We start from the raw sequence: 20,880 nt of genomic DNA, 5'->3' as shown, positions 1-20,880 counted from the left end.
AAGTAAACCAAAGCCCCATCGTTGTGAGCTCCTCCCTACTGCAGCTCAGCCCCAGGTGCAGGACCCTGTATGTGGGTAAAAGACTAGTCATGTGTTCAAAATACAGCGATGAAGAGGCCAGTGAGAATTCCGCTGTAAGGAAGAGAGAAAGAGCCTGGAGCCACAGGGGTGACAGGGTGCTGTTTCAGCCATCGCAGAGTTGCTCTCTGCAGCCAGCTCCATCAAAAGAATCCCATTAGAAACACTGTCCCCTTGGAGAGCAGTTTGCTGCAGGCTTCTAACAGAGCAAGAAAAGGCTCAGACACCAGTAGCCCTGCAGGAAACAGCTGTATTCAAAGCAGATGTGAAAACCCTGCATTGTGGTCTGGGCACTGTCAAAGCAACAGCACCGTGAAGCACTAATTTAGGTGGATCCTCAGCTTCTGGGATGAGCTGGTGTCTCCCTCTACCTATGTGGACTCACACAAGGGTCCGTTTTAACAATGCACTGACTCCTCTTGGAGTGGTGCCCTTGGCCCGGTGGACTAAGTGTCCCATCGAAGAATGCAATAGAAGCAGAGAGCGAGACTGTCAGGGTGCAGGAAGCCCTGTCTCAGCCTGGTCATCAATTCGGGTCAACAAGTGCCACTTTTATTAAAAGAACTGCAGAAGAAAAATCCTTGGCAACAAATACACTGACAAATCAGTCCATTGTGTGGCTTCTTCAGAACAAGACCTGCGCTTGGAACTCAGAGAAAGGAGAAAATTACAGCCTTTCATGTAGATTAGACCATGGAAATCATACCTTTGAATTTGAAAGAAGGCTCACTAGATAATGCCACGGGGAGGGTACTAGGAATTGGTATTTATTGACCACCTAAGTGCCAACCTTCCAGATGGGTGCTTTGTATGCAACTTCTCATCTGGTAGCACTTCCAACAGTCCGGCTCACTGAATGACACCGTCAGAGCCGGAAGGTCCTCAGAGATCATCCAATCCAACTGTTCATTTGCATGTGAAAAACCTGAGACCAAGAGAACGCAGGTAGCGGAACAGAGCTCAGAACTCAAGGTCTTGTGCTTCCCCGACTTACCCTCTTTCCAACGGGCCGCACAGTCTCTCAGATGAGCAAACAGATATGCACAGCAGAAGACCCTAAGAAATTCAGCTCTTTCTTAAGCTCTTTAAAGTTAGAATGCAGTTGTGGATGTAAATCTCAGTCCAGAAATTAACATGAATGAGTTATGTTTCTTATTTTTTTTTAAAAATTAGCTTCTGATTCTATTAAATAAAAATCAATGTCAGTATTTCTTCCCTACTTTTCTAGAAGTTGTGCCTAATTCCAGGACAGCATGGTTTGGGGGAGCACCTGGTCCTAGATGTCATCTCTTCACTGCAGCCTCTAATGAGATGCTGCCATCTTGGTGGGGTGCTCCCTCGTCCATCCACATACAGATGTCACTTGCTGCCACACATTTCTGCACGTGTTCTCTTTCTAGTTGGTGGATCTCCTGATGCAGATGGAGACACAGCATCTGACCTTACATTTCTGTGGTACCCAATAACATGGGAAACTTCATGACTCTGTCTATGGCATTTACACCGAGGCTTTCTGAGGCCTCTCCCTCCACCTCCTCACGGCTCTTTCCAGACAGAGGTCTTCTCTGCTCTCACAAAGCTTTCTCAGGATGTGCAGACAACCCAGAGCCATGCCTGAGAGACGAAAAGCAGAACTTTCCTCTCCAGGAGCCACTAATCTAACACTAGTGTGCCCTGCTTCACACAGAGGAGCTCTTCTAGGCTTGGAAATGGGGCAGAAGGAACCCCTTCTTCTCTTTGCTTCCTGGAGTTCTCTTCCGATTCCCTAACGGCATTGATACTCAGAAATAAAATCAAGGAAGTTTGACTTTTCCAGATCTCCCATGCTGTCATATCTTGCAATTTAAGCAAGGAACACAGAATGGTCCACACGCTTGGATTCAGCAGACTTGGATTCAGGGGGAGCAGAAGGGCTGGAAATAAATGATCCCATGTATTCACTTTTGCTGTGGTTTATCACAAAGACCAAAGCCAGTGGAAAATGTGGAGGGAGCAACAGAGATCCCTGGGGAGGGGGAGGCATTTGAAACGTATCAGGCCATAAGAAATGATGCTTTTAAAACTACTGAATAACATGATGCAGAGCAAGACTTTTTTTTATTTTTATTTTTTTAAGATGGAACCTGGCTCTGTCACCCAGGCTGGAGTACAGTGGTGTGTGATCTCGGCTCACTGCAACCTCCGCCTCCCAGGTTCAAGCGATTCTCCTGCCTCAGCCTCCTGAGTAGCTGGGATTAGAGGCCTCGCCACCGTGCCTGACTAATTTTTATATTTTTAGTAGAGACGGGGTTTCGCCATGTTGGCCAGGCTGATTTGACACTACTGACCTCGGGTGATCCACCTGCCTCGACCTCCCAAAATGCTGGGATTACAGGTGTAAGCCACTGTGCCCAGCCAAGATTTCAAACAAATATACGAAGCTTACCTTTAATATTAGACAAGCATTTTATTTCTCCTCATTTGCTGATCTTCCAAACCCCGTTCCTGGGTCTGGTGTGCCTTCCCAGCGGGTTTAGCCACTCCTGCCAGCCTCACCTTTTAAAAAGCCCAAGGTGGGTGGCATGTCGGTGTTGATCTGCCTGCTCAGGGCCTGTGGAGGTGCTGGAGGCCCTGTTAGAATAGTCTGGCCTATCAGGCAACTTAACCGCTACTCAACTCAGTCTGCAAGAGGGTTACATTCTCAAGAACTGGAAAACACTATGGAAAAACTTCTGAATCCTGTGGTTTATCTGAGAACTATCTTAGTTATTTAAGATGAATTTAAATGTTCCATTTGTTGCCATAAAAGCATTTAGAGAACTGCTGGTCTTGGGATGTGTACTAGATCTCTGTTGCTAAGCTTAATGATGAAGGGAGCATCAGGGCTTTCTAACAATGCTTTCTAGAAATTTTCAACATACTTTAAAATATGACATTCGTTTCTGCCTGAAGACCACAGTAGGTTTTGCAGAGGCAAATTGAGAGGAGGTTGAAGACTTATCTCGTGCCTGTGTGTAACAGCCTCCCTGGATGTCAGCCGGAAGAGCACATGCCATTCCTGACAAGCAGCAACGGATTTTTCAACCAACTCCGCGTTCATCCTGACACATCCCTTGGGCATATTTTTAAGGTGAAACTTGTGTACTCCATAACTTTTTGTTTTTAGGCAAGGGTTTCTGTGGCCGTAATCACGACCTAAAGAGCCCGATTACGCAATCCTCAGACAGCCAGGGTTCCTGCCCAAAGTTAGACAGGCAGACTTCAAAGCAAAGTTTACTTCAGGCAGTTCCTACTTCTTCTGAGTATTCGTTTTTTATTTATTACAGCAGATTTATCATGTGCTAGATAATTTCACATTCATGGCTTTTCCAGTGCTCAATTTATCAAGGAGAGTGGTGCCACATCCTCTTGTATTTTATCGAAAGTACCATCAGGGTAAGAGACAGGTTCTCTCTCTCCTGCAGTGACTGCCGTTAAATCATAATTCATAACGATAGATGTGTCTGCCCTGAGTTCAATTTTTAATGTTTCCCTTTTTGGAATGTTTATATAACAGGAAAATAGAGGGAATTATATATGAGTCACATTCATATCAATCACGTGTTCTTTACTGAGAGAATGAAACCAGATACCTGAAAAATACTCAGTGATTTCAGCTACTCAGGACATTTTTTTTTTCAAGTTGCCCACTTTTTCATTATCAAAGACAAGAAAAATGGGAAGAAACTGAAGCAGTCTGAAATCATGACTTTCATTTTCCTTCTACGTTTAGAAAGGCTGGTGGCTGGAGATATGGCACATTGATTATATGTTACACAGTCAGAACGGGACCAGAGGAATTTGGGAAGGGCTGTTCTCCATCAGCAAGCAAAGTGATTTGCTTTCTGTGCCATTATCCGCACTGTGAATCCAGTTACTAAAAACATCCATTTGACTTTAGGCAAGAGAAACAGGCTGGGCGCAGTGGCTCAAGCCTGTAATCCCAGCACTTTGGGAGGCCGAGGTAGGTGGATCACGAGGTCAAGAGATCGAGACCATCCTGGTCAACATGGTGAAACCCCGTCTCTACTAAAAATACAAAAATTAGCTGGGCATGGTGGCTCGTGCCTGTAATCCCAGCTACTCAGGAGGCTGAGGCAGGAGAATTGCCTGAACCCAGGAGGCGGAGGTTGCAGTGAGCCGAGATCATGCCATTGCACTCCAGCCTGGTAACAAGAGTGAAACTCCGTCTGAAAAAAAAAAAAAAAAAGAGAAACAGAGCCTCTCACTTTCCCTTGAGAACAATGAGTATTTCTTAATACTGTCCTTTCCCGCATTTCCTTGCAGAGGAGTTCCCTACGCAAGGCAAGCCCGTGGTGGGGTGAGTGCTACATGGAACATGAACTCATTTTGCTTTCCGTGAAGGTAGTGTGGGTTCTCCAGATAAAGGCATTTCCAATGAGGGTGAATGGTAGAGAGCAGTGGTGTTTCCAAAAAGTTTACAATCCCTCCTTCAAATAACTCCCTAATGAATTAGAAGGCAATGTGTGGAGTCACGAGTCATTGGAATGGTGCCCACTGTGTGATTGCAATAAATAAAACACTTCATCTGAGACTCTGGTGGCTCATCTGTAAACCACGGCAATTTCTATCTTCAAATTTCATCATTCTTTAACAACTTTTATTCCATTTGGTTGAAAAGAACAACAAAATTGCATCTCTGGCTGAATTTGGTGGCTCCTTTTCTGATAAATATAAAATGTGACTGTCAAAGTTCCGTCCCTGAATCTTTGTCAAATTCATGTGGCCTCCTTCCGTCTGCAGTTGGCTAGTACAATTCTTTAATACTTGGATAAGATTTTCCCCAGACTTCGTGGTTTAAATGAGATGATGGTTGCCTGCACTCAGAGTGGCGAATGCGTCGGTGCCGAGAACGTTCACATGAGCATCTTGCCTTGTTATTAGAATTTAGCATCGTGTTAAAAAGTCAGTAGATATTTGTAAGTGTTCTAGAGACCATTTGTTATCTGCTCACTCTTCAAGTTAAATTCTTGTATACTGTAACAGTGACATAAATTGCTCATTGAAAGTAATTTCAGTCCTGAGGTAAAAATAATCTTAATTACCATCTTACATGAGAAGAAATTAAAGTAAGAAGGACTCAGTGACCTTCAGATCATCCAATAAGCCATGGGTTTATAAAGCAAAAAAAGCTCAACAGATGACTTTAAGGTAGAAAACAGCCTTTCAATAGGAGAAGAAACACCGGCACTGGGGCAATCCAACACTTGCCAACACTTGGCCAAGTCAATGCAGAAATTGCTTGTTGCAAAATGGCCCTAAAATATGCTTTGCGTAGGGAAATGCTTACTTTACATAATACCCACTCAGTAAATGTTAGCTCTCATAGTAAATCACCATTACAGAACACGAGGCTGTGTTTTCCTGCTGGAGAAATTGCTGCCGTTGACATTGACTTGTAAATACTTTCAGTTCCTGTTTCTCATCTGTTCTGCCTCGGGAAGAACTTACTTGCGAGAAAGATACTCAATTCTAATTCCTCACAAACACTCGAAATAAGGTGCTTCATTCTGGATTTTGTAGTGGTGATTGTTGTTTCAGTTTAATTTTTATTTTTTCTTGTCATTTTTTGACAAGCACATTAGCCATTTAATACCAAAACCAGTATTTTCTTAGAGCCATTGATATCTCTCTTTGAAAGATTCTTTCCATTTAAAATAAACAACAGTTAAAAGCTTTGTGGTAGGTGGCTTAGTATACGAATGTTGGAAGTACTCTCCCGCTGCTCCTCTAAGTTTTCTTTCTTTCTTTTTTGAGACAGAGTTTCGCTCTTGTTACCCAGGCTGGAGTGCAATGGTGCAATCTCGGCTCACCGCAACCTCCACCTCCTGGGTTCAGGCAATTCTCCTGCCTCAGCCTCCTGAGTAGCTGGGATTACAGGCACGCGCCACCATGCCCAGCTAATTTTTTGTGTCTTTAGTAGAGATGGGGTTTCACCATGTTGACCAGGATGGTCTCGATCTCTTGACCTCGTGATCCATCCGCCTCGGCCTCCCAAAGTGCTGGGATTACAGGCGTGAGCCACCGTGCCTGGCCTCCTCTAAGTTTTCTATCTGTAGGCTGTTAAGGAGTGGAGGCCTGATAAAACATGTGTATGCATGCATGGATACAGATATGTGTGTGTACACGGCTGTCTATGTGTACATATCTCTACATGCAGGACGTAAATTCACATGTTAGAGGCAGGTCAAGTGGCTCATGCCTATAACGTCAGCAATTTATGAGGCTGAGGTGGGACAATCCCTAATGCAGGAGCTCAAGATCAGCCCTGGGCAGCATATTGACAGCAAGACCTTGTCTCTACAAGAAATAAAGAGTGAAGAAATTAACCTGGTACAGTCCCCCTGACTTGGGAGGCTGAGGTGGGAGGATCACTTGGGCCTGAAAGTTTGAGGTTACGGTGAGCCATGATGATGCCACTGCACTGCAGCCTCTGCAGCAGAGCTGGATCCTGTCTTTTAAAAAAAAGTTAAAAAGTATCATGGTCTAAGAGATGGGACAAGAGTATAATTATTTTTATCTTTAAAAACTTTTGTTTTCTAAATTTCCTACGAGGAATATGTGTATCTTTATAAACAGTATGAACTAGCTTTAAGCATAGTGTGTCTAGCCTATGAAGAAACAACATTAGAATGAAGATAATCTTCATTCTACAGAAAGGATGATTCCCCCAAGGTCTGCCTCTTCCAAACCTGTTTTCCCTGCATCTCAAACCGGGACCTAGAGAAGGCATCGTTGCCAAAGGTTAGTTTGCCCCCTGGGCTCAGGTCAGTGAAATTTCTCTCAGCTTGAGTTTGGCTGCCGGGCCAGTTTTGGGGGTGTGTGGGTTGGTGAAAGGGCCAAGTCTTAGTCTATACTTACCTATATTTACATATATATATATATATATATTACACACATATATTGACAAGTATATATTATTTATATATAAGATTTTACATATATATGTAATTTGATAAACTTTTGGTATGCATGGGAGTGGGTTACCTAAAAGCATATTAGACAGAATTATTCTCTATTACTGTTTGAGTATTCTGTCTGCCAGTGTGAGGTCATACTGCGCATACTGCTTTATAGTCTCTTCTTTGTACTGTAAACACTTCCAATGTCATCAAATATTTACATAAATAACAATTCTAGAGATGCCTAACAGATGTATCAAATTACTTCTCAAATCCTATGTTTGATCCTTTATAACATTTCAGATTTTTCTCCATTACAAACAGCACTGCCGCTAGCACCCTTGCATGAATAAATATCAAAGAGATTTTCCCTAAGATCAGTCTCTGAAGAGGAACTGGTGATGAAAGAATGTGAACCTGGAATGAAAATCTTCAAGCATATTTTGGGTTTCAGTTTCTCACTAATGTTAAGCCCTGACACGATTTTCCAACACGGCATAATCACTTAGTGTCAGGCGGACCTGGGTTCAAATCCCCGTTCCAACTCCCTTGCTGGATGGCCTTTATACCGCGTGGTCTCTAAACTTCAGTTTCTTCGTATAGAAAGTGGGGTCACAACCACCTTTCACTGCTGTTGTGGGAACTGCATGAGATCATGTGCAGAAGCTTCTTAGCACAGTTCCTTGGCTATACCTCAAGAGTCCAGAGCTATTTCACCAAGAATTTGCTTGAGGTAAAGTCTACAAATCTAAGCGATTAGAATTTTGAAAGTTGGGGTTCTTTCCTGACTTTTTAGTAAAGCTCGCCACGCGTGAGCCTGTCTTCCAGGAGCAGAACAGCCAATTTGACCTCAGAGGTTGTTGGTTTTCAGGCTCTGTAGTCATAAGTACAACTATGGTGTGGTCAGCAGGATGACGGACTCCAATCCACCCCGCCTTCCTCTTCCCGACCCAGATTTCCCAGGGGTGAATGCACTTCCCCCCTCACTGGCTCTGAGCTCAGCCTTCTGACTCGCTTTGTGCAATGACACATAAGCAGACTTCCAGTACACCACGTCCACCAGTGGCTCCCAAAATGCACGTCAACTGCGGCTGGCCTTCCATCCCATGAGAGGAGCATGCCCCTGGGCCTGCTCTCCCACCCGGGTCTGGACATGAAAAGCGCACAGAACAGCCCTAATTCAACCACCGGCTGCCCGACAGCAACCTGGATGCACCGAGTGTGTTACTGAAAGCTACAAGATGCAGAGCCCAGCAGGCTAACGGCCTGGCCATTAATTCCCACCTGCTGCAGAACAGAGACAGCAAGGGAGGGAAGATGCCTTTGGAGGGGCGAACTTGTCCAGAGACATTTACTAAAACTAAGTCCATGACAACGCCCAGCCCTTGTTTCCCCTTAATAATGGCACCACCACCACCGGGAGTCAGCCAGGACAATACACTTAAGAATCTGGAGCCGAGGTCCCAAGGTGGACAGGCTGGTCATGGAAGTCTGCTGTGTCACTGCAGTTACTTCTCTCCAGAGGTGATTTACAAGGTGATAAAAGACTTCAAGATGCAAAAGGTACTCAGGCCGTTAAAAACCAGCCTTTTATGATCCCTTGTGCTTTATAGTGCATGCTGTTTCATTAATCAAATGCTTATTCTATTAGAAGCCCCAAACCTTTAAGATGGTGTGACATCTCATTTTTATTGCCCTGAAGGGGCATTAAAATCCACACGGTCCTGGGCAGGCCATTGGTGAACTCTCCATGCTCAGACTCGTTCCATCCCCCATCTTCTTCGATCCTATCTGTTTTGCATTACTCTTTTAGAACAATTTTGTTGTTGTTGCTGCTGATGCTGGGACAGATGCTGAACTGTAAGCCAAAAGCCTTCTTTTTCTTCCCCTGCCACGTATTTGAAGTCTCGAGCCAGACGCTGATGTCATTCGCAAGCCTGTGGGTTTGTACTGTGGACCCCCTGTCCCTTTTGGCCTCTTGGGCTGGCTGTTTCTTACCATCAGTGGGAAAAATTCCACGCTCCTGTTTGGTCAGCCCAGAGTCACGCCTGTCCTGTCCGCTCCCTCGTTAGTGATGGGTCTCCTACAGAAATCTCTTACTGTATATTTTCATGACCAAAGTAATGAAAACTTGTCATTTAGTGTGATGTTTTCTAGTTGTTTAGACTGTTCTGAGTAAATTACATAATTATTTGTAAGTATCCATCTACAATTCATAATCATTACATAACAGGACGTCCAATCAAGTTTTAGAAATAAATGCAATATGTATCCAACAGACACACCGACAAAACATAGATCAACTCATATAGATAACATTGCGGCTATATCATAACTCATAAATACTTCAGAGCCTTTAGAAAGAGTTTCCAGACAATGGCAGTCGCTCCACCTTATTAATGCCTAACCTGTAAAAGCAAGGATTTGTTTTCTGGGAGAACAGCCACCCCTATTTGATTATGCGTTTGTCTGTGGCTGCTTTCACGGTGCAAAAACAGAATTACGTAGCTGTAATGACTTAACTCTATGGTCTTCCAAGCCAAAAATGTGAGCAATAAATTATTTATTAATTTTTCTACCCTTGTCTTTGTATGTAGGAAATGATCTGCTTTGCATGAAACCTGCAGCTCCTCTACTCACTGATCAGCTCACCTTTCCCAGAATGTTTTTCCATCTTTTGTTTTTTATGGTTTCTTAACTTGCGTAAGCCACATCCTATGTGTTTTTCTGAACAAGCTTGAGCCCTACTTGCTGAGTGACAACGTAACCAACAGCGTGACTTCCCTGCACATCCCACTGCCTGCCCCATGCACGTGGGTTCCTGACTCGTCACAAAGCCTTTGCACAGCTCCTACTGAGTGCTGAGCCGAGAGCCTGATTCTAGATCCTAGGAATACAATGTGCATACAGATGTGACGCCTGCCCTCAGTAGGTGGACGGTTGTTGGAGGAAGAGGCACAACCGCATCACCACAAGGTAGTGAATTCCAGGTATCACAAATGGGGAGGTGCTATGGGGGAACTGGCGGCAGGGATATCTTCCCTCTTTGAGGAAATCAGACCTGCCTTAAGGAGAAGTAGAAATGAAGAATGAGGAGCTATGAGCTGATGAAGGAAAGAAGTGAGGGCTGGGGGTGCTGTGAGGAGGGCTGGATGAGAAAGGGGAGGCTGGTAGCAGAGCAAGGAAGCATATTTCAAGGACACATGTGCCAGGGAGCATGGCATGTTTGAGAAGCTAATGAATGTGGGAGGTTACAGTGAGTGTCACGATCCTGGGGACAGAGCATGAAACAATTTACGGGAGACTGTGCAATCCTTGGGGCGTTCCACTCTGGAGTACACTGGAATGGCTTCTGAGCCAGGCAATGATGTGATCATATATGTACTTATTCATTCAATCATTCATTCATTCATTCATTCATTCATTCAGTTTTGAAACAGTCTTGCTATGTTACCCAGGCTGGAGTGCAGTGGCGCAATCTCGGCTCACTGCAACCTCTGCTTCCAGAGTCAAGTGATTCTGTTGCCTCAGCCTCCTGAGTAGCTGGGACTACAGGTGCCCACCACCACACCTGACTAATAATTGTATTTTTAGTAGAGACGGAGTTGGAACTCCTGAATTCCAGTGATCCACCCACCCCAGCCGCCTAAAGTGCTGAGATTACAGCCTAAGCCACCACACACAGCTGATGTGATCAGATTTTATGTTAGAAAATGCATGCTTGCTAACCTCCATGGAGAAAAGAGATAGAAGTGAGACTGAAGGAAGCCTAGTCAGGAGGCTGCTGTGTGCACTGAAGGCTGAGGAGAGCCACGAAGGCCAGGCAGGGGAAGGGCAGGGGAGGGAATAAGTTTGAGAGAGGTTCTGGAGAAGAAGCCCACAGGACATGGGATGGCTATGTGGAGTGAGGGAGAGAGAAGAGTCTGGAAGTCCCTGGTTTCTGGTTGGACAGCCGGGCTGGTGATGACGCTATTTACTATGACAGGACCACGAAAGTGGAAGGTGGAGATGCAGGGAGGGCCAGGGAACTGGGATTAGGTCAAGATTGCTCTAAGCTTCATGCAGTTGTGAAATCTCCAAACCATGGTGCCCAGGGCCAGTCAGAGCTGGCCTCTGACCCTCAGGAACACGCAGACCTGGGAATCACGCACATCAACAGAGCTTTGGTGTCGAGGGCCCGTCTGCCAACTTGGCAGAAGCTGTGAACGTATACACCAAATTTGCATATAATTTTAGGGAACTCACAGGCCCCAGAAGTTTATCCACCGACCTCAGGTTAATAATTTCTGCTGTGGATGATAACAAAAGCTGTGAGATTGGATGAGATAATCCTGGGGGAGAACGAAGGAGAGAAAGTCGGACAGAGCCTGGGGGGAGCCCAAGGCTCAGGAACCAGCAGAGGGAGGAGAAGAGAAGAAAATTCAAAGACCAGGAAAGAAGAGCTCAAGTGGTGACAGAGCAATTAATAAAAGGCCACGTCCAGGCGGGAAAGTGTGTTTTTACCAGCGCCATTCGGTCCATTACTTCCCTGTAGCAAGTTGGCAACTTCTTAAAGGCAGGGCCTTCTTCTTTTGTAGCTCTGTTATCTCATAATTGACGCTCATATGGTCGCAAACACTCAGTTGACACAGTGTCTTTAATTAAGTTTGCAGATCACAGGGAACTGGTAGGTTAGGCCTGACATACTTGAAAATAGGCCGGGCGCGGTGGCTCAAGCCTGTAATCCCAGCGTTTTGGGAGGCCGAGACGGGTGGATCACGAGGTCAAGAGATCGAGACCATCCTGGTCAACATGGTGAAACCCCGTCTCTACTAAAAATACAAAAAATTAGCTGGGCATGGTGGCGCGTGCCTGTAATCCCAGCTACTCGGGAGGCTGAGGCAGGAGAATTGCCTGAACCCAGGAGGCGGAGGTTGCGGTGAGCCGAGATTGCACCATTGCACTCCAGCCTGGGTAACAAGAGTGAAACTCCTTCTCAAAAAAAAGAAAATAGTCAAACAACAATTACACTATGGAATGAACACTGTGTGTAGCTATGTGGAGACTTCCCTAACACAGCCTAGAACACGGTCTGCCTTCAGTATGTGTCCATGGGATCAGCACAGAAAGCCCCTGCGGATTGACGCAAGCCGTGTCACTTTAGCGGAGGAGTCTGACTGCACAGGACCCTCGTGTGCAGCGAGCGGTGCGGTCACTGAGCCGAGAGTCGGGAACGCTGGGTATGGGGCCCCATTCTGCCGCTAAGCAGCAGCGTCGCTTTGGACTTCTGCACTCTCCTGAGTGTGAGCGGCAGGTTCCGAAGCTCCGCGTTTTTCACTCTACGGCTTTGCTGTTGACCATCAGGCTCCCGCAGGTGCTAAGGTGGGTGATGGGTGCTGGTAGGCACCCGTTCTACATGAAGGCACCTCCTGTATGTTGCCCCAGAAACGCTATTGTTACCAAGCATTGCAGATCTGCCAACGTGTCCTCAGGTTTACAAAAGATGGATTCTTTCTTTTCTGAGTAGTGTTTCTACTGATTATTTTTGCCAAAGAGCAGTTTCTAAGAGTGGGTGACTGTGATTAATTGCCAAGTGGTTCTAATCTATTATCTCACACCATTCTTTTAATGGAAAAGGGAAAACGAGTGAATTTGTCACTAATGTAAGCCTAACACGAGTAATAATTAATTTTCTTTATAAAAAGCTAAGCTCATTGACTATATTGAAAGTATAAGCAGGAAAGTAAAACATGACCCTAACGACCAACAGATGGCACTCCCCTTCATGTGACCGCGCAGACTTTTGAAGTTTGAGAGAAACCACAGAACACTCATGCTTTCAATTAGTTTCCAACAGACGGACCCCAAATGCATGTTTTTCTTTTAACTGATTGCTCTTCCACTTCAGTCCATGTGCCTGAGCTGGAGACTTACCTCAGCAAAGAAAAGGGAAAGAAACTTCAGTAGCCTCCTGACCTGGCACCCTCACAAATAGTAGAATAAATTTACATTATTCTTCTCCTTTATTTGCTTCAAGGGAAAAATAAAAGTAGCCAAGGAAACTGGATCCACTTAAGTGAACTTCGTCTTTTCTTTCTCTGTTGGAGAAATTTGCAATGCTGATAAATATTAAATACACATCGGACTTTTGTTTCTTCCTCCACATCTTCTCCACTGTACCTTTTCTGCTCAGGCTGAAGGAACATCCACAGATGCAGATGTGGCACGTTTATTACCCTTGCCTGGGGCCTTCTAAGTCACGCAGAGTATCCACTGAGGTTTCTTTGGAAGTAGAGAAAAAGACAAATAAGTGATTGGAAATGTGTCAAAATAATTCAAAGCCATAGTAAGAAAAATGCATTTGGGTTCATTTACCTACTCATTCAAAAAGCATTTATGGAGTGCTTCATTCAATCAGGTACTTTTCTAGGCTCGGAAATACGGCCGTGAGGATGACAGGTGAGATATTTGTTGTTCTTGAGCACCTTTTGTTCTGCTATGATAGAGGGACAATGGACAGGCCAGCAGGTACTTAATCAGGATAGTTGTACATGGTGGGAAGCATCGGGGAGAAAATATGAAGGGTACTGGATAGCAACTGCACATGTGGTGGGGCGGCTGCGGAGCTCTCTGGGAAGCAGCGCCTGAGGGGGAATGAATGAGAGTTGGTCACGCAGAGGGCAGGGCAGGCTGGCAATGGGGGAGAACTACAGAGACTACAGAGCTCACACGGTGGGCAGAGCACTGCGCATTTCTGGTAGGCACATCCAAAGATGACAGTGACTGCTCAACTGTTTCAGATGTCAAGTAGCCACGAGGTGCTCTAGGAAGGAAGAAGACATGACTTAGGCGGAGAGTCGGGGTGTGGGAGAGTAGGTAGGTAAGGCCTTTCTTTTCAACGCAAAGCAGCTGCGGATCATTTTCTAATAAAGAGCAGCCTGCAAAAGTTGAGCTGCAGACACAGATGAGCAAGCTGGGAGCTTGCAGGTGAATACTGGCAGGAACTGGGGCCTAGACGCATTCCAGGTGGGCTCCATCCCCCTTCTCTTTGTCAGCCACCTGCGCTGTAAGGAACAGACACCATAGCGCCAAATAGCAGGAAAGACCATTTGCATAAGATTGGGGGGTGGGCAACCAGCCCTCCCGAGTGCTATGTAAATGTCATACCTGATGGAAATGGTCTGTGAGCCCTGTGGAAATCAGACAGTGCCCCCTTCAACCTGACTACAAAATGAGGCACATCAGCCACCCGTCCCCTCAAAGACCCCTATCCCTGTGGAGAGAGCTGTTTCTCTTTCTTTCCTCTTCTGCCTTTTAAACTTCCTCTCTTAAACTTCTCGTGTGTGTCCATGTCTTAAATTTTACTGGCACATGACAAGGAACCCAGGGTATGCCCCAGACGATGTAGCCACTTCAGCAGCATATCTTTTTTTTTGTTTTTTGAGATGGAGTCTCGCTCTGTCACCCAGGTTGGAGTGTGGTGGTGTGATCTCTGATCACTGCAACCTCCACCTCCTGGATTCAAGCATTCTCTGCCTAAGCCTCCTGAGTAGCTGGGATTACAGGCACCCACCACCATGCCTGGCTAATTTTTGTATTTTTAGTAAAGACAGGTTTTCGCCATGTTGGCTAGGCTGGTCCTAAACTCTTGACCTCATGATCCACCTGTCTCGGCCTCCCCAAATCCTGGGATTACAGGCACGAGCCACCACACCCAGCCCAGCAGCATATCTTAATCCCCTAAGAACTCCTAATATCCCCATTTTACAGGAGAGAAAACCAATGGCCATAGAGATGTGTTTTCCAAGATCACCCAGGAAATAAATGATAGAGCTAACAGTGAGTCACCCCTTGACTCAGTTCACACTACCTTGTGTGAGAAGACAATGCATCTGAGGCGGGCATGCTGTTGGCTCTGCAGGAAGACCAGGGCAGCAGAGCCAGCTGGATTCCACTTTATGCAACTGATATTGTCCGTGGCTGCTTGGATTTCTATCTCAGAACACAATAGACAGAGTGGGTTATAAGCAAAGAAAGTTTCATTTCTCACAGTTGTGGAGGTGACAGAGTCCAAGGTCAAGGTGCGTGGAGATTTGGCTTCTGCTGAGGGCTGCTGTCCTGGGTTTTGAATGGCACCTTCTCACCGTGCCCTCCTGTGGCTGAAGGGGACGGGAACTCTCTCCTTTATAAGGGCAATAAGGTCCTCATGGCCTAATCACCTCCCAAAGGCTGTGCTTCCTGATACTACCTTCTTGGGGATTAGGGTTTTAACATGAATTTGGGAGGGGCCTAAACATGCAGTCCAGGCAGATATTATGTCCCAGATTCCTGTAGCCGCGATGGAGCACAGGGTCTGTGGAGTCTCCACACCTCCGTGGAGCAGGCCTGGATGGCTCCCGACTCAGCTCCAGCCGCAGAGCCCTCTCTGCTGGCTGCTCTCGCCAACCGCCCTGCTGTCTGCGATGGTAAAAGCAGAGTCTCCAACAGGGGAGAGTGCAAAGAACATGTTCACAATCACTGTTTTAGCCTTAATTTATTATGCTTTTGATTATGAAGATGTTTGGAATGGCTTAAACCGTGATGCCAAGAAAATAATAACATGTAAAACACATTTACTGGACATCATGTTCTGAAATCCCTCAATTTTCTACACAGAAAAAAATAAATCATACTTCTAAATAAAGCCGGTGGCAGGAGGAGGGACTGTTTCCTAAGCGTCGCAGTTCCAGCTCCTCAGGTCTTGCAGTGACCCCCCGTAGCTGCCTCCTGTGGGCGCCTGATTACCACGAAAGCTGATTTTTTCCCCTAATTACATCTTCAAGGTTTGCTGATGGTTTATGATGTAACCATCATACCCTGTGGTGCCTTATAAACACACAGTATCATAATAAGAGCAGACACAAGTCCCAAGTCAAATGAGACATGTCCTGCACTCTAGAAGCTCACGGATGTGATGGTGGAAAATAGAGGATTATAGTGGCAGATGGTGGCATGAAAGGAAACTATGGGGGGAGGGGGAAGAAATAGAGGCTCATGGGGGGGATGGTGGAAGAGAAAGAGGCTCATGGGGGCAGGGTGGTAGGAAAGGAGGCTCACGAGGCTGAGTTTTAGTTAGTGCTCCGACAGTGTGAAGCACCAGGAGTCATGAAGATCTAGGATTGCAGGAGATCCCACTGCACTGCAGGATGTCACTTTTCTCTTCTTTGTTTCTTTTTTGTTTTGTAGACACAGGGCCTGGCTCTGTCGCCCAGGCTGAGGTGCCGCAGCACGACGATGGCTCATGCAGCCTGGAACTCCTGGGCTGCAATGGTCCTCCCATCTCAGTCTCCCAAGTGGATGGGAACACAGGCATTTACCAGCACATCCAACTAATCTTTTATTTATTTATTTTTGGAGTGATGATGTCACACTGTGTTGCCCAGGCTGATCTGCAATTCCCGGCCTCAAGGGATCCTCCTGCCTTGGCCTCCTGACGTGCTGGAATTACGGGCCTGGACTACTGCATCCAGCATCACCTCCCTTTTCTGTCTTCACTCTCAGGCTGTCCCCCGGTCTGTTCTTGGTGAGCCAAACTGCCTGAATCAGTATCATCGTGGTCATCAAGAACTCTACCATGTTGCCCATAATCTTTCTTTCAATGGCCCTTCGTGTTTCAGTTCCCCAGCAGGTCCCCTCCTCCTCGAAGATATTTCTTTCCATGCTTTTACCTGCCTTATGGTTCCCACACATCACGCCACAGCAGTGCCTGCATGCACGATGATGGACTTACCACATTCCGCGGTAATCATTGTTCCTGAAGCTCCCTCCCTACCAGACTGCAAACTCTTTGAAGAAGGGAAACATATCGTTTCTATCGCCAAAACCAACATAATATCCAGCAAAGAGTAGGCATTTAGTAAGTGTTTATAAAATGAAAATATACAAATAATACCCGTAGACCTAAATAAGTGATTGTGTTTTTCAGGATGCGTGTGATCAAAACCCACCGTCTCTGTCCCCAGGTCCTAGACTCAGTAGTTCAACTAATGCAACTTACGGCATTTGAGTCTAAAACTTAGTGTCAGCGTTTTCACTCATAGTGCGAGTAGCATATATTCACATCCATCATGGCAGCTGCACCAGTGTTACCAGCCTGAAGACCTGACCCTGTGTAGGCGAGCTAAGGTGCGTGTTTGTGACTTCGTTTATCATGAACTTATTTACAGAGTCGAAAAATTCAAATACAAAAAAGCTAAAAGAATAAGGATATAGAGAAAGAAAATATTTTTGTACAGCTGTACAACGCGTTTGCATGTTAAGCTAAGTGTAATTATGAAAGAGTCATTTTTGTAATTAAAAGTTTGACATTAGAGTAAGCAAAGGTTAATCATTATTGAAGATGGAATAAGTATTTTTTAATAAATGTAGTGTGGCATGAGTGTCTAGTGTTCCTGATGTGGTGTGCAGGAGTGTCGTAGGCCCCCACATTCACTCCCCAGTCACTCAGGGACTCACCCCAGGAACTCCCGTCATGCAAGCTCCATTCACAGTGAGTGCCCTGTAGAAATGTACCATTTCCCACTTTTTACACCACGTTCTCACTGTACCTTTTCTATGTTTATCATGCCTATATACATCCATGCGCACCACTGTGTTCCAGCTGCCCACGCGTTCAGTAGAGTCACCTGCTGTGCAGCTTGGTAGCCCAGGAGCAAAAGCTGTACCAGGTGCGTAGGAGGCTGTGCCATCTAGGTCTGTGGAAGGGTACCTGCGATGTTCACGCACCATAAAATCACACGTGTGTGCGTGTGTGTGTGAAGCATTTCTCACAACGTATTCCCTTCATTACTTGACACGTGACTGTATATATAATTAGGGTTTCCTAGAGGAGACTAAAAATGCTATTTGGAAACGTCTGTTAAGCAACATATTGACAAATACGTACCCAGACTTCAGTTACATTCGGCACTCAGGGGCTGTGTCTGCAGCACACGGTCATCTCTGAGTAACTGGCTTGAGAGTTCCCACAAGGGAACCGGCCTCTGGGCTCTGTGTACTCCGTCACCCTGCACGGTTCCTGCTACCTCGAAGGCTTCCAGTAAAGGAAACATTACACCGAATGGTAACTATGAGGAATCCAAAGCTCTTTGTTTATTTACAGTGGTTTTAAAGAGTGAGAGGTCGCCTGCTTTTTAAAAGCAGCATGGTATCGGGAAAGCATGTATGTCCTGCTGGTGCCCTTGCCGACATTCTTACTTCGTGCATGTGTGCGTGTGTGCGTGTGTGCGTGTGTGTGTGTGTGTGTGTGTGTGAAGCAGTGGGGGTCAGTTGCAGCCCAGAAATCACCCCCTGGAGGGGGCTTTTCCAAGTGCACAGGCTTAGCAGAGGGAGCCTCAGCCCCACAGAAGCAGAGCTGGGGGGGGGGGTGAGGGCGGAGGCTGGGAGACATTTCCTCAAGCTCCCCTTGCACCCTCCCTCTCCCCTCCCTACTTTACCCTGTCCACTCCTTCCGTCCCTCCACGTAATCCACTGCCTTTTCAAAGGTATGTCATTCTTACATGTGGATTTCAAAATGTGTAACGAAAGCTCGGATGCAACCCAGGAGTGTGGCTGCACTAGCAGGAGAGGGCTCCTTCTGGTTTACAGGTTCCAGACACCCTTTTCATTAGGCGAAAAGTCAGCAGGAGTGCAGTGGAAGTTGACCTACGCCGTCCTCTTTGAGTTCCAGTGGATGATTTAACAGATGCAGAGGACTGTCGCCCGATTCGTGAGCAGTAATGGTATAAACAGCCGTTAAATAGAGAGGGAGATTAGCTTAAACAGAAGGGGACAGGCCGGGCGCGGTGGCTCAAGCCTGTAATCCCAGCACTTTGGGAGGCCGAGACGGGTGGATCACGAGGTCGAGAGATCGAGACCATCCTGGTCAACATGGTGAAACCCCGTCTCTACTAAAAATACAAAAAATTAGCTGGGCATGGTGGCGCGTGCCTGTAATCCCAGCTACTCGGGAGGCTGAGGCAGGAGAATTGCCTGAACCCAGGAGGCGGAGGTTGCGGTGAGCCGAGATCGCGCCATTGCACTCCAGCCTGGGTAACAAGAGCAAAACTCCGTCTCAAAAAAAAAAAAAAAAAAACAGAAGGGGATGAAGTTTAGACCCACTCCTTATCTTTTGCATTGTTAGCAGAGTTGAACTCTGTTGTGGGTGGGAAAAGAACAAGAGAATTTGGGATTGTGTGCAACATGAATCCGTTAACAAATATATGCCTGCTGTGTGCACGTATCACCCTCTAAGACATAAAGAAAGATGAGACATGATGGAACAGGACATACACACACAGAGATAAAGATGAAAAAGATGCAGAGACTCAGATTCCACCTTTTTCTTTCTTGATTATGGAACCTTGTTTTTTCTCTGTATGTAGCCCCTCTCCTCTCAAACATAGAGTTCTACATAGAAAATTTTCTGCCCTAAAATCAGCAAGGTCTCGGGGGACAGTTTGCAAAAGATTAGATATTACCCAATTAGAATTGTTTGCAGAGGGCACGGCAGAGTGGTTCTCATTTCTGTCAGAACAAGGTCCTCCTTAGGAAATAAAACAGTTTGCAACACCCCACTTATTACCTTGAAATGAAATCGTTAGGTAATGTAATATACCTGTACACCGACTTCAATAGCAACCATGAGAAAACTCTCAAGCATTGGTTATATCACAGTGAGCATAGCTGCCTTCCAAATTACAAAAAGAAACCACATATCAATATAATGCCGTAACAGTGAATACAGAAGAGAAATAAAAGGAAGTAAAGAAAAAATAACGTTTAAGGAAAAGTAAGTGTATAGTTAATTTGTCTGGTTCTTCTCTCTTTTCATACAAGATGGGTAAGTTTTAGATTATCTCTTCTTAAAATGATGAGTAGATTATGTCTTTAAAATACTTTCACATAATATTAACCTGAAAATCAAATGATAATTTCTGCACCTTTGCTGGGACACAGACTTTTTTGATCATCAGATGGACTTTTCCCCAAGAAAAATGTGCAAATGCACGCAACACTTACACACATTCATGATGGGGCAATGGAAGGAGGGGGTGTAGTGAGTGTGGTAAGATTGCATTTGAAAGTGATGCTGAACTCCTCGTCGCCGGGATGCCAGAGGGATCTGAATGGGCTCACAGAGGATTTCTCGGGTGACAGAACCTATGGAAATGTTTGTGTGTCAGTGCTGCGTGCGTTTGTTTAGACCGTACCCACAATACTGAACGGGAAGTGAATTCTGGCTTTCAGTAGTTTCACACAAGGAAGGTCGCGCTGTTCTTTAGAGAAAACCATTTACACACATCTTGGACCCAAACATGAAACTCTCTTTTGGCCAAACAGGATTTAAAATGCCGATCCAGTCACCACGGAATAGAAAATGCTCGTGATGGCTGAGGAAGTGCAGAACCTAGGAGAATATGGGACAAGGGCCCTCTAATTAGACACACGGAAATCTATAGTGTCAAAAAACAGACGGTATGATCCCGAAGACACGTATTTTTAAAAAGCTTCATGGAAATAAACTGGTAAAAAACACTGAACACTTTAAGGAGCTACTTTGAATATGTACAGAAATGAAAAGCATCCCGATAAAGTTTGGTTGGTTCGCTACAACTCTGTAAAGATATGAAAAGATTCCAGTACTGCGTTGCTAGCACCCTTTCTTGGAAAGAACTGGAAGGCACGTTCAGGAGTGCGGGATCCACTTGCAATGTTGTGTGTTTAGATTCTGTGGCTCCTGAATGTGAGACGCCCACATGCATGAAACTCCAACACTGCACCGCAGCAGCCTGGGAGAGTGAGATCCGTGGGTTGCTGGAAGAGCAGGTTACTGAGAATGACTCACCCAGGCAGAGTCCACAAT

Source organism: Callithrix jacchus, chromosome 3 (assembly GCF_049354715.1).
Source record: "Callithrix jacchus isolate 240 chromosome 3, calJac240_pri, whole genome shotgun sequence".
Taxonomy (NCBI): Eukaryota; Metazoa; Chordata; class Mammalia; order Primates; family Cebidae; genus Callithrix; species Callithrix jacchus.
Note: the sequence above shows the minus strand (reverse complement) of the source record.